This window comes from Phascolarctos cinereus, unplaced genomic scaffold, assembly GCF_003287225.1.
Source record: "Phascolarctos cinereus isolate Bilbo 61053 unplaced genomic scaffold, phaCin_HiC Scaffold_2;HRSCAF=192, whole genome shotgun sequence".
NCBI lineage: Eukaryota > Metazoa > Chordata > Mammalia > Diprotodontia > Phascolarctidae > Phascolarctos > Phascolarctos cinereus.
Window position 1 is genome coordinate 182,437,248 of NW_027555625.1, and position 15,302 is coordinate 182,452,549.

The following is a 15,302-nucleotide window of genomic DNA, read 5'->3' on the forward strand; positions in this document are numbered from 1 at the left end:
TCAGCCATTCAGCACCATCTCGACTACCTCTTCATAGTTGATATAAGTGCTGTCTTTATGACCTGCCACCAACAGTTCCACTGCTTCCTCTGCATTTTCTCACCCAGGTTGAGGGTATGTCATATTTCAGCCCCTATGACTGTGCCATTCCCTTCCTTATCTAATACCTGAAGCCCTTCTACATAATCTTCATATGTGCCCTAGTCCTTATTCTGTGCTACAGTCTGCAGCATTGTCAGAAAGTATTCAAAGTCCAGCACCTTCACGTTCATCTCATCACTCTTGGGATTCCCTAAGACCCTGAGCACCTCAGCATTGGTAGGGTTCTAGCCCAGGGCTCACATCACATCCCCACAATGGCTGTAAGGCTGAAGTGTTTTTTCCATCTGCTGTTCAGTCAAACATCTGGAAAGTCTCCTTGAACTCTGCTGTCTGATCCTCTGTGAAATCACACATCTTGGCCATGCAGCTCACTCTCTCACTCATACTGCTGCTGCTGTATGTAATGGCTCCATCTCTGTACCCATAAATCTAAATTTAAAGATACTGTTTTTCCCAATTAGCTTTTGTATTTTCTTTTCTATTTGGCCATCTGTACTCTTTAAGGAGTTGTTTTCTTCAGTGGATTTTTGTATCTCCTTTCCCATTTAGGCAATACTACTTTTTAAGCAGTTTTCCAATCTGTTGACTTTTTTTTTCATTATTCCCTTACATTACTCTCATTCCTTTCCCCAATTTTTCTTCTACCTCTCTTACATGATTTTTTTGGAGGTCTTCCATAAATCTTTCTGTGTTTGAGGCCACTTCCCATTTTCCCTTGGGGTTTTACCCATAGGTATTTTGCCAATGTCCTCTTCTGAGTTTGTGCCTTGGTCTTCCCAGTCACCATACTAAATTTCTATGGTTAGATTCTTTTTTTTTTCTTATCTTTTTTTTCTTTTTGATCTTTTTATTTCTTTTAAATTTGATCTTTGCTCCTAGGATGAAAGGGCCTACATCTTGATGGACATACCTTCAATTTGCAATTCTTTACCACCACTAAAAGAGCAGTTATAACTATTTTTTTACACATTGGTCCTTTTATATCTCTTTGGGATAAAGACATAGTAGTTGTTTTGTTTGTTCAATGGGTGTGAATTGTTTTACAGCCGTTTGGGCAGAATTCTAAATTGCTCTCCAGAATCATTGGATCATTATACAACTTCACCAATAGTACATAGTGGTTTAATTTTCCCGTATCCATTCCATTTGTCATTTTCCATTTCTGTCACATTAGGAAATCTGACAGGTGTGAGGTAATAGCTCAGAGTTGTCTTAATTTGACTTTCTTTCATCAATAGTGATTTAGAACATTTTTTCCCCATAGGACTATAGATAGCTTTGATTACTTTGTCTGAAAACTGCCTGTTCATATCCTTTGGCCACTTGTCAATTGAGGAATGGCTCTTATTTCTATGAATATGACCCAGTTTTCCATATGTTTGAGAAATGAAGTCTTTATCAGAGAATTCATTGTATTTTTGTCACAGTAATGATTGTCAACTATGTATTTCCCTTCATCCTATTTCCCCCCTGCTTATGTTTTTCCTTTCTCCTTTTATCCTGTTCATTCTCAAAAGTGTTTTGCTTCTGACTTTTACCTCCCTTAAATGGGGAGACTTTCAGGAGCCAAGATGGCAGAGTAAGTAGCAAATCGCTGTAGCTTCCCCATATTCACCTCCAAACAACCATAGAACAAGAGCCCCAGAAGAAATCTTGGAACAGTAGAGTCAGTAAAATGATGGAGTGGAGCAGTCTTTTAGCTTGGGAGACTTGGAGGATTGGCAAGAAAAGGCCTTCTTACTTGAATAAAAGTGGAACACAGTCCAGGAAAGGAAGCATCACAGCAAGCCAGCAGCAAGTCCTACCTTAAACAACCAGTAAGAGACACAGAGTCCCAGTGTGGTGAAGAAGGCAAACACCAAGACTTTGTCCCTTCATATGCCTTAACATAGCCAGCGGAAACAGCAGACTCCAGCTTAAAGAACCACCACATGCTTCAGTGTAGCCCTGGGTGGGCAGGCTTCCTGCTGTGATCAGACCTCCACATGCTTCATTGCAGGCATAGGTGGAAGGGCAGCCTCCAAGGGTGAGACCTCCACATGCTTCAGTGTAGCCCTGGGTAAAAGCAGAAAAAAAAGAAAAACACCTGGCCTAAGCACACACCATTTTGGAAAACTACTTAAGAAGTAGCATTGGCCAAATGGAAAAGGAGATATTAAAATCCACTGAAGAAAACAACTCCTTAAAGAGTACAATTGGCCAAATGGAATACAAAGTATAAAAACTACTTAAGGAAAGCAACACTGTAAAGGTTAGAATTGGCAAGTGGAAGCTATTACCCTTTGAGAGTTAATAAATCAACCAAAGTGAAAAAAAAAATGAAAAAGAAAAAAGAAAAATAACTAATGGGAATTACAACTGATCTGGAAAATACATCTGGAAGAGATAATGTTCAGAATCATTGGACTACCTGAAAGCCATAATCAAAAGAATAGCACTTTTTTATAAATTATCAAGGAAAGCTGTCCTGATGTCATGGGAACCAGAGGGCAAAACAGGCATTGAAAGAAATAAAAATTCCAAGACATAGCATAGCCAAATTTCAAAACTATCAGGTCAAGTACAAGATCCTAGAAGTATCCAGAAAGAAACAATTAAAATACCAGGTAGCCACAATTAGGATCACACAGTACTTGGGCCAAGCTGCATAAAAGACCATAGGTCATGAGACATGATATCTTGGAGAGGAAAGTAGTTACGACTATAGCCAAGAATCACTTACTTAGGGAAATTAAGCATAATAGATCAAGGGAAAAAAATGGTCATTTAACAAAGTAGAAGGATTTCTAGTCTGTATAAGAAGACCAGAACTAAATAAAAATTTTATTTCAATATCAAGATTTAAGAGAAGCATAAACAGGTTAAAAGGTAAAAGAAAACATAAGGTATTCAATGTAGATAAACTGTTTACATCCCTACATGGGAAGATGATATTTGTAACTCTTTAAAATTGTATCATTTACAGTACAGATAGAAGGAATATACATAGACAGGGGGTGTAAGTATAAGGAGAATTTGAAAGAATGACATAAAAATATTAAGGGATGAGAACAAAAAGTACAATGGGTGCAGCAAGAAGGGAGAGCTAAAATGGGGGAAATTAACTCACATGAAGTGGTGAGAAAGACCTATTACAGTGGAAGAGAATATAGGGAGTGGCGATGGGCATTGTTTGAACTTTACTCTCATCAGTATTAGTTCAAAGATGTAATAATATACACAATCAATTGAATATAGAAATCTATCTTACCCAACAGGGAAGTAGGAGGGGAGGAGATTAGGTAAAGGAGAATGGGGACTGACAGAAGACAGGGCAGGTCAGGGGAAGTGGTTGACAGAAGCAAAACAGTGGTGAAGTGGGAAATGGTGAAAGGAGGGAGAGAGGACAAACAGGAGGAAGAATATGATGGAGGGAAGTAGTAACCATAACTGTGAATGTGAATATGATGGACTCTCCCATAAAACAGAAGTAGATAGCAGAGTGGATCAAAAATCAGAATCTTGCAACATGTTGTTTACAAAAAACACTCTTGAAAGAGAGAGACACACATAGAGTAAAGATAAGGGGCTAGAGCAAATCTGTTTTGCTTCAGCTGAAGTAAAACAAAAAAGTTGTAGTAGCAATTCTGATCTTGGACAAAGTAAAAATAAAAAAAATAGACATAATTAAAAAAGATAAGGAAGGAAACTACATCTTGCTAAAATATAACATGTATAATGAAGCAACCAAATTAAAAGAGCAAGGAATAGTCTACCTGTCATATCTAGGGGGAGGTGAAGTATTCACCAAACAAGAGATAGAGAGTTTTATGAAATGTAAAATAAGCAATTTTGATCATATGAACTTGAAACACTTTTGTACAAACAAAACCAATACAACCAAGATTAGAAGGAAAGCAGAAACCTGGGAAACATTTTTTACAGCAGTATCTCTGACAAATGTCTTATTTCTCAAATATATAGAGAAGTGAGTTAAATTTATATGAATATAAGCCATTCCCCCATTCATTAATGGTCAAAGGTTATGAATGGGCAGTTTTCAGATGAAGAAATCAAAGATATATACATATGCATATGAGGAAGTGCTCTAAATCACTTTTGATTAGAGCCATGCACATTAAAATCACCTCACGACAATCATATTGGTGGGTTATTTGACAAAACAGGAAAATGTTAAATATTGGGGAGGGAAAATTGGAAGATTAATTCATCATTGGTGGAGTTGAGAACTGATGCAACCATTCTGGAGAACAAATTTGGAACTATGTCCAAATGGCAACCAAACTGTGCACACCTTTTAATCTAGCAATACCACTACTACATCTGTATTCCAAAGAGATCACAAAAAAAGGAAAAGGACCTACATGTGCAAAAATACTTATAGCAGCTTTTTTTGTGGTGGCCAAGAATTGAAAATTGCCCATCAATTGGACAATAGCTGAACAAGCTGTAGTATGTGAATGTAATGGAATACTATTGTGAACAGATAAATTTCAGAAAAAAAAAACAGAAAAGACTTTTACAATATTTCAAAGTAAAATGTGCAGAAAAACACTGTATACAGTATCAGCAACATTTTGTGATAATCAGCTATGAATGACTCAGCTTTTCTCAGCAACATAATGATCCAAGACAACTACAAAGGATTCATGAAGGAAAAGGCTATCCATATCCAGATAAAGAACTGATGGACTCAGAATGCAATCCGAAGCATGCTTTTGTAACTTACTCTTTTTCATTGTTTTTTTTCTTTTGATTTGTTTCTTCTTCCACAACTGTGATGAATATGGGAATATGTTTTACATGATAGCATATTTATAAACTGTATCAAACTACCTAGCGTTTTCTGGAGAGAGGAGGGAGGGAGAAAAAATTGGAACTCAAAAATCTTGTTAAAATGAATGTTAAAAAATTTTATTGATATGCATTGTGGGGAAAATACAACTTAAATCTTGAAAAAAAATAAAAGGGGAAAAAGAAAGCATGTTTTATAGGATAGGAACTAAGCTGTTTAGCCTAACATTTAAGGCCCTCCATAATACGGCCCGAATGTTCCTTTCTAGAATTATTTCTCATTATTCTTTTCATCAACTTTCCACTTCACTTATTGAAATAAAAGAGATAGTCTCCTTGTTTTCACATGATTGCGTTTTGTGCTTTCTTGTCCCTTCATTTACATATGCCATTTTCTACACATGAAAAATTCTCCTTTGTTTTTCTTTCTTTCTTTCTTTCTTTCTTTCTTTCTTTCTTTCTTTCTTTCTTTCTTCTTTCTTTCTTTCTTTCTTTCTTTCTTTCTTCTTTCTTTCTTTCTTTTTTTGTTTTATTTTTTGGCTAGGCAATGGAGTTAAGTGACTTGCCCAGGATCACACAGCTAGTAAGTGTTACCTGTCTGAAGCCGAATTTAAACTCAGGTACTCCTGAACCCAGGGCCAGTGCTGTATCCACTGTGACACCTAGCTGCCCCCATAAAAGTTCTCCTTTGTTACTACACACACACACACACACACACACACACACACACACACACACACACACAATCTACCCATTATTAAATGCCTAACTCAGCTGTCTTTTCATCAAAGAAACTTTCACTAACTATTCCAGCTGGAATGTTATTCTTCTTCTGAAACCTTGTAAAAATTATATCTATTCTATTTATTATGGCACTCTATAAACCATATAATATTTTAAACATTTTTGTAGGTAGCAAGGCTGTCCCCTACATAACATGAGTTTGTCTTTATCAGGTTCAAAGAAAAGCAGTATGACTATCTCTAGTCTCTTCTCCCTCGACTCTTCTACAAGGGAGACTTCAGTTCCTTCCAGGAGGGGAAGCAGTAGGTTGTGGCTTATCTACCTTTCTACCAAAGACAAGTTCTATAAGTAAATCACATAATGGGTAACAAAGAAAATCACTTATTATCATCAGTAGCAAAACAAATCAAAGAAAGCAAACATAGGAAAACACATATCATGTGACTGATACAGAGTACAGATACAATTCAGAGTAAAGGAGCTCTCCTACTGGGAGTGAAGAGAGAGAGAGACAGAGAGAGAGGACAGATAGCGAGAGAGAGAGAGAGAGAGAGAGAGAGAGAGAGAGAGAGAGAGAGTAGTAGACTTCACCCAAGTGGAAGTTTCCCAGAGTCCCTAATGTAGCAAGCTAGGCAGGGACATGATGGAGACTATCTATTCCTCTCATCAGTTTGTTTCCAGAGTTTTTTCCTTCCACAACCTGAAGTAGGATTGGCATCTTCCATCTTCTCTTTTGTCTTCAGAAATATCTGAAGCTCAAAGAGACTGAAGAAACTTTGCAGAAGGTCTGAAGACTCCTGAGCATGGAGAGAGCAAACTTCTTCTCTCCCTTGTTCTCATTCTCTTCTGCCCACCACCCACACGGCATAGATATCTATCAAGAGGAGAAAACTCTATGCCAATGAACTTTGGGACTTGGGTTATATAAATATTTTATATATCTCCTATTATATTAAAAACTTTTGGAGGGCAGGATCATATTTTGTTTATTTGTTATCTTTACATTATATATCCTGGTGAACTTCAGTGAAGTTTTGTTCTAGCTATGGCCAAGAGAAGGCAAATGCCATCAGAGGTAAACATTCTCAGTCTAGAGTCTAAGGTTCTAGTGCAAGGAGTTATTTCTATTAAGAGTAATAGTCCCCTGTATAGGGCTCAATACCTGGTATTCATATTGACTGGGGTATCCCTACCCATGCTAGCAGGTTATTCAACAATAAACCAAACTTTGGCATTTTCTACTAGAATATGAGAGAAAGTCAGTCCTTGGGGCTGGGGCTGACTTAATATATTTTTTCCATATCCCTAGAGCTTAGGATAATGCCTGGCAGAAGGTAAGAATATAATAATTTTTATCTATCTATTGAAACACATAAAACACATAAATATTCCTATAAAGAGATTAGCAATAGATTTCTACAAGATCATGTGGATTTCCTTTCTCCAAGCAGAGAGAGAAAAGAAGGAAAAGGATAACTTGATCATAGATTTAGAGCAGGAAAGGACATTGAAGGTCATCAAGCTCATCCAACCCCTTTATTTTATAAGACAGGAAACTGAGACCCAGAGAGGTCTATCAACAATAACAATGATGAAGACAATTTTGATGAGGATAACTAACTTATATAACACTTTAAAGTTGGAAAAGTGCTTTACAATTATTCTTGTTTCATCATCATAACATCCATGGAAGTTAGGTGCTATTTTTATCCTTATTGAATAGATGAAGAAGCTGAGACTTAAAAAGGTTAAATGACTTGCCCAATATCACACAAATAATAAATATATTGAGGTTGAATTTGAATATAGGTCTTCTTGAATCAAGATCTTGCACTCTATCCACTGCACCATCTAACTGCCTCAAAATAATGTGATTTATTCAAGGTCATAGAGGTTTTAAGTAACAGAACCAGAATTTGTCTAGTCATGTCAAATCCATCACTTCTGTTTTTCTTTTATGGTTAGGCAGTAGGGGTTAAGTGACTTGCCCAGGGTCACACAGCTAGTAAGTGTCAAGTGTTTGGTGTGAGGCTGGATTTGAAGTCAGGTCCTCCTGACTTCAGGGCCAGCACTCTACCCACTGCGCAACCTAGCTGTCCCTAAAATCCATCACTTTTTAAAGTATACCATGCTACCTCTTCTGCTAGTCCCTACAGGAAAAAAAGAAAGAATAAAACGAGGAGTTTCCATGTCTCTACTCAATCCAAAGAGAAAGGATCTGGGAGTAAGAACATGAAGCTGCTCCCTCATGTAAGGAGAGAGGAAAATGTAAGAGTTTTAGGTAGAGATTCTTTCTCACAGGCTACCACCACCCTAGACCTTATTACTTCTTGTTTGGACAATTGCAGTGATGTTCTAATAGGTCATTCTGTCTCAACTCTTTCACTATTCCAATCCATCCTTCATACCATTGGCAAAATGATTTTAATAAGGTATAGGTCTGATCATTTCTCTCACTTCATTAACTTCAGTGACTATTATATCTATTATCAAATACAGTTCTTCTATTTGTCGTTTAAAGATCCTTACAACCTGACTACTTATATTTTTATAATCTTCCTACATGTGATCTCCTTGGACATGTTCTATAATCCAGCTACATAATTGGGTTTTTATTCCTTATACATAATGTTCCATCTTCTGACTGCACTTACTTGTGCTGGATATCTTTCATTCTTGGAATATCATTCCTTCCCACTTCAACCTTTTAGAATCCTTGACTTCCTTCAAGAATCAATTCAAATGCTACACTCTGTAGGAGGGCCCAATTGTTCCCCTAGTTTCTGTTGCCTCCCTTTCTAAGGTTAATTTGCATCTACTATGGATGTATCTTGATGCTTATTTATGTACGTGCTATGTCCAAAATTGAAAGCTAAATTCCTAGAAATCAAGAGCTGCTTCTATTTTTTTTTTTAATTTTCCTTCCCAGTACTGTTTAGTGTGCCTGGAACATAGTGCTTAAGAAATTCTAGTTAACTGATTTTTTAATTCTCTTTTCCTCGGTAAGAACAGAAGAGAAATAAAGAAAAAGAAGGCCAAGAGTCCAAATACATAAAATCTGGTGCTGGGATCTAAGTTATCAACTCTGCTCAAAATATTTTGTACACCTTTGTCTCCTGATCCAAGATAGTACTTAAACCTGAAGCTGTTTCAGTAGCTGTATTTTACTTTTCTTTTCAGTCCACAGAATTCAAGACTCTGTACAGATTCATTTTTCTCAATGGAGTCTGGATTTTTAATATATACTTCCTTATTTCCTTAAAGAAGCTTTTACTCCAGGCAAATATTACCTTTATCCACTTTTTGGGTATTTGCCTAACCACCCTTAGTTACAGCTGCCTCAAGGGTAAAGAAATGATGATCACCACAAGCTAACATAGAAGAATACTGACTGGGTTTTAACAGAAATAATTGATAGATATCAGAGGCCCTTCTATAGAAAAAAAATGTGCATGAAAGATCACGAAGAAGGAAGCAGACGATGAAGAGTAACTCAATTCTCTAGGCAGACTGTTGCCATTGAAATGATGCTCACTCAAATCCTCTCAGATAAGACCAAAATTTCTGCCAATGCTGTATTACTACTCTTAGATATGATGAATGTCCTCTGTTGTGGAAGTGAATTTGAGTTTAAATAATCATAGGATATTTAAAATAACAAAAGTGAATTAAAGATAACAGTTGAGGAAGCTGAAGCTTACAGAGGTAAAGTGACTTATGAGAAGTCATAGAGGTGTCAAATAAGTAACAGAACCAAGATTTGGGATCAGATTATAATATGCAATGACCCTCTAACACAAAGATCTTCCTTTTGGGTGGAATTTGTTGGGTAGATATGAGTTCTGTCAAAATCAAGGGTAGATGTTTCTTTTAGTTTGTATTTGAAGTAAATAAGTTCTGTTGAAAGTATCAGTGAAGTTGACCTTATTCTGGTATTGAGTTGTAATAAGAATATATGTGTATATATACATATATATATATATACATATATATATATATGTATGTATGTATATATACGTGTGTGTATATATATATATATATATATATATATATATCCTTTTTATTATTCAAGACTCAGTGCCATTTCTTCTGCAAATTTCAGTTAACTAGAAGACTATCTTCTGCTAATATTAACTCTCATGACTAAAATTTGACTCATAAAATCAGGGAACATTGTTTAATATTCTTCAGATAGAAACAAAAGTGGAGTTAAAGTAATTTAGTTATTTCCTAGTCCCCTAGCTAACTATCTAAAGATTTCCATGAGTCTTCTTGGTTATCTTGGTCACATGTGAAGCTTTCCCTGTATCAGCCTATTTTTTAACCCTCTAAATGGAATTTAATCCACAACCTGACATAGTTTACTTAACTTAATCATTTGATAAAGTCTGTTTCCTTGGGGGATGTATTAGATTATGACTATGTTTAACTTAAATTTTTTCAACTTTTAATGACATTGAAGGAAGTATACTATTATGAATTTGTCTTTTCTTTAATTTTTATTGCCTAAGAGGAATGTAGAAGATTGCACTATGTAAAATAATTATTTATCTTTGATGCTGATTTAATTTTGCTTCTAAGAAAGTTTCTTAGAATCCTAATGAGGATTCAGGTTTTATGTGAGGCTTGTACCTATGCTTGAAAATAATAATAAAATCCAGGTTTTCACATCTATAATTTCTGTGATGTGGTGAACATATTTTGATATCAGTTATCTACCACATAAATTTAGAGAGGAGAGCCAACTCGTACATAATCCTGCCTACTTTTGTGCTGCTCCTGAGTCCCAAATTCTTGTGCAACTATATCTAATCTCAGTCCTATTTGTCTTCATGATGAATTTTTACCCAAGTTCTGTCTTGACCTTCACCCAATCTGGTCTGCTTTACTTGGGTTCTGGCTCTGGATACCTATGAATTAGAATAATAAATATGGAAACATGTATTTTTTTTTATATGTTTATTCCTTTCCTGGGTTGATTCACTGCTCCTCAAAGAAAAGACTAAACAGTTATCCTCTTAGGTATTAGGAATAGAAACATAAATATGTAAGGTGTGAAAACTAAAAAGGAAAGACTGAAAGACTCTGGAAAGTAATGCCTCAAAATAATATAAGATGAAAAGAGATTAACAGAAGTAGTATAAATTTTTGTGATACTACCACATTTTAATGATAGCATTAGGATGTCATACATTTTATTAGAAACTGAAATATTTTTCCATGGAATTCTGATAAAGAATATGTAGCAAATGGTGAAAACATATCATTATTTTACTTTTTTAAGAAAGCAATAGCTTATTTAAGGAATTCATATTTTATTGTTCTTTTAATGGAATTTGTCTTCCAGTTATTTTTTCTAAAGTAATATTCAAAGTTTAATAATACTCGTAGATTAAATGTAGAAACGTGACATATTTTTGGAGACTGAGAAAAGAAAATGATTTTCTGTAAGCAATTTCCTTTCCAGAAGCATAAATTGAAGGACAAATATTTTGTTTTCAGAGAAGTGCTTTTGTTTTTGTTTTAATGAGACTCTCCATAAGGGGAAAAAAATGAAGCAATGATGACTCCTACATTGATTAAAGAATGAATCTCTTCATTCTCTTCCTATTTGTTTGCTCATTTATTTCCTCAACAAAAGAAATAACAAACTCCAGGACTTAGTGATTACTAGAAGTTGAACAATTTTAGAAGCTAATGTAACCATAGTTTGTGAAGTACAGTGCATATTAAAAATTCTAAAGTATCCAGAAATTATTTAGATAAAGCAATCATTTGTTGGATTTCATCTTGATTTTTGAAATCCATCTCCAAACTTACTATTTTACACACATATGTGTATATATATGTATATATATATAATATACATATATAATATATACACACACATATATATACACATACATATATGTATGTATGTGCATATAGTCTGTATATATGTTCATTTTAATTCAAGTATATAACACTCTTACTTTGTATGAAGCATTGATGACAGAGCACTAGCCACCTAACTTGACTAAGATTAAATTTAAGAGGTCATTTCATGAATGCTAATATAAGTCTTAGAGCAATAGGAAAACTCAAATCTAAATGAAGGATAACTGGTCTGTCTTTAAAAGCATAATATAGTGGAAAGACAGAAAACATAGTTGTAAAATTTGGTTCTGTCACTATCTATGTGACTATGGACCAATAATATTACCTCTATTGGCCTCATCTTCTTTATCTATAAAAAGAGTGAGTTGAGCTAATTCACCTTTAACTGCTCCCCCATCTTCAGCATCAAACACAGCACCTGACAAGTAATAGGCAATTAATAAATTCTGGTTGATTGATTGATTGGTTAATTTCTCACACAGCTCAACCCTTTTCTCCTAGGAATACACAAATTTAGCATGTTCTGCTAAATTATCTATCACGTCTTAACAGCTTTTAAAGCTTCTGCTTTCTCAAGAGCACTGACTTGCAGAACAATATAAAGGATATCTTATATCAGTTACTACGACTCAGGAAATTTCCCTCAGGCTCACCCTCCTGGTTACTGGTTATTGGTTGCTAGTTTAGGAAACAGAATTTTTGGGTAAATTTTAATTTGGTGGGAGAATATCAGACCCAACTGGTCCTAAGATTCTCTCTTGACTCTCTGCTATTCTGCCACAAATAAGTAACCATCCACATATCTACCAATACCCATAAGGCATGGTTACTGTACTGAAAATAAAGTCAATTGTCTTGTATTTCTTCTCTGGTTTTCATTCTTTTTAGGAAAAAAAAAATTGGTGTTATTTCCCTATAAGTATCTGATCTTATAATTAATGTTCATACTTTAAAAACTATAGTGAGATTATTTAAAACATGTTCTAGTAGTAGTGTACATCTACTTGAATATTGAGTATTGAATAAGATTTTATGGTTATATGAAGCATCATAATTAGACATTCAGAACCACTTGAGAATTCATTGTAGTGTGATGGGACTATGCTCCCAAATAGTATACAGGCATGAAGAAATGACTTCAACATTTTCTTCACCATTCTTAGTATGATCCTGAAAAATAAATGAGTATTCAATTTTATATTGTGGAAGGAATTTTAATATGAACTGTGAAAGTGGAAAACAATTTTGTAACTTTAGGTTGCAACTCACCAGGCATTTTGATTAATATACTAAATACTAAAGGGAAACACTTGTCAAAAAAACAGAGGAACCAGGAAAGAAAAACCTCTCTTTTCACTAGTTTCTTCATACATGCATTTGCACAGTTAAAGCATGGCATGTCTCCAGAATAGCAGAAACAAAAAAGAGAGATGGTCAGAGACATCCACCTTCACAAGTATTTTGTTTACTGCTGAGAGACAATGTAATCTTAAGGTGCATGAAGTTTGTGTACTAAAAATTTAAATGGGAGAAAACATTTTTTAAAGTATTGTTTTCTTTTTTTTTTAATATCTTGATACCTATCCTATCCATGATATCTTGCACATAGTAATGTGGCGAACATATGCTCATGAGCTTTTATTAGATTATCTTCCTTATTCTAAATGTTGTGTGTTTTTTTTTGTTGTTGTTGTTTGTGTTTATGGACTTTTGTTGCTATTGTTTTATTATTTTGAGGTCCTTTCTGAATTCCTGTGTGGTGTATTGGGCATGAAATATGAAGGAGTGTCAAGAAGAGCAATCATAAGTTCACTTAAATTGTTCTCTCTAAAGTTGCTAATGACTTCTATAATCACCAAATTTAATTTTCTCAATCCTTATTTTCTTTGACCCCTCTGCAAGCTTTGGCAGAATAACTATTTTTTGACACACTCTTCTCCCTAGGTTTTCAGGACACCACCTTCTCCTGGTTATCTTCCAATTTATCAGTCTACTTTGCTGTATCCTCATCCAGATCATGCCCTCAAACTCTAAGTGTCCAATAGAGCTCTGTCTTAGGCCTTCTTCCCGTAACTCCATTGCTACTTCACTTGGAGATCTCATCAACTTCCATGGAATTAATTATCATCTCTACTCTGATGGTTCTCAAATCTCCCTATTTTGCCCTAGCCTTTCTGCTGATGTCCAGGCTCACATCACCAATTCCATTTCAGACATCTCAAACTGAATGCCCAGTAGACAACTTTAAAAAATTTCAAAAACTGTAATCATCTTTTCCCATAAACTACCCACCCCCTCCACATTTCTCTATTTCTATTCTACTATCTTCCTAGTCCTACAGACATGAAATCTGGGCATTATCTTCAGCTCCTTACCTTTTGCCAAGTCCTACTGGTTTCATCTTTGCCACATCTCTTGAATACTTCCTCTTCTCTGATATTGTCATCTTGTGTAGGTCCCTATCACCACACCTTTCAACTATTACAATAGCCATCTCTTTGGTCTGCCTGCCTCAGGACTCTCCCTATTCTAATTTATCCTGCATTCAGCCACCAAAGTGATATTCCTAAAGCAAAAATCTGGTTATGTCACCCCTCACAATCAAATTTAAAGGGCTTTCTATCGACTCCTGGATCAAATACAAAATCCTCACTTTTATGTCTGAAGCCTCCCTCTCTACCCCAACAACTGTGAAATTTTATACCAAACTTCCTGCCACGTACTTTCAATCCAGTTACACTGACCTTGCTGTTCTCTAACAAAGACACTCCATCTCAGTTCCAGGAATTTTTCTCTGGATATTTCTAATACCTGGAATGTTCTTCCTCCTCATCTCTATCTGCTGACTTCCCTTGTTTCTTTCAAGTCCTAACTAAAACCTCATCTTTATAGGAATCCTTTCTTAACTGTTCAATTCCATTGCTTTTCCTCTTTTAATTATTTTCCATGTAGGCTTTATATAGATTGTATTTAACTATTTGTTAGGTTATTGTCTTTCCTAAGGATTGAATTCCTTGAGGGCAAGTGTCTGTCATTTGCCTTTCTTTGTATGTGCTTAGTACAATGCCTGGTAAATAGTAAGCATTTAATATATACTCATTGATTGACTAACTGTGGTGCATCTCGTTCCAGGATATTAGTCAAAAGTGGTGAGAAAAGAAAAAAAAAACATCCAAATTGGATTAAATTCCTTCCTTTTGCTATTTAGCCTGCAAAAAAGATTAAACATAAAATCTAAAATTATTTGAAGATCTATCATATTGTACAGTTGAAATAACACTTGCTCTGGAGTCAAAGGATGTAGGTTTGAATCCCATATATGACACTTCCTGCTTGTATGACCCTGCACAAGTCATTTAACTGCTTTGGTCTTAGTTTCCTCGGTTGTAAAAGAAAAAAAAAAAGATGGCTTTGGACCAGAATGCCTATGAGGTTGCTTCTAAGTCTGATTCTATATAGAGGACAAGTAGGCTTGTTTCATGCTGCTGCAGGCCATAAAAATAGGACCGTAGTTGAATGTTTCATAAAATAGATTTCAGTATAATATTAAAAAGTACTTACTAGCAAATAGGGTTCCAAAGATAGAATGGATTACCTAATTAGAGAATGAGTTCTTTATCACTCATAGTATGCAAAATGAGGTTAGATAACCATCAATGGGTAATGGTGGGGGAACAGATTTCTATCGTGTATCAGAAGGTTAGACTTCTTGAGTTTTCTCAAACAGGGGTAGGCTGCAGAGCTCATAGAGATTTAATACAAGTGTTCTATTAGAAAGGGCTCCT

The 15,302-nt window shown here is 35.2% G+C and overlaps 1 pseudogene; it reads right to left on the reverse strand.

The window, feature by feature from the left end:
- LOC110198620 (myosin light polypeptide 6 pseudogene) lies at positions 1–456 on the reverse strand (annotated as a pseudogene).
- Between the last annotated feature and the right edge of the window lie 14,846 nt (positions 457–15,302).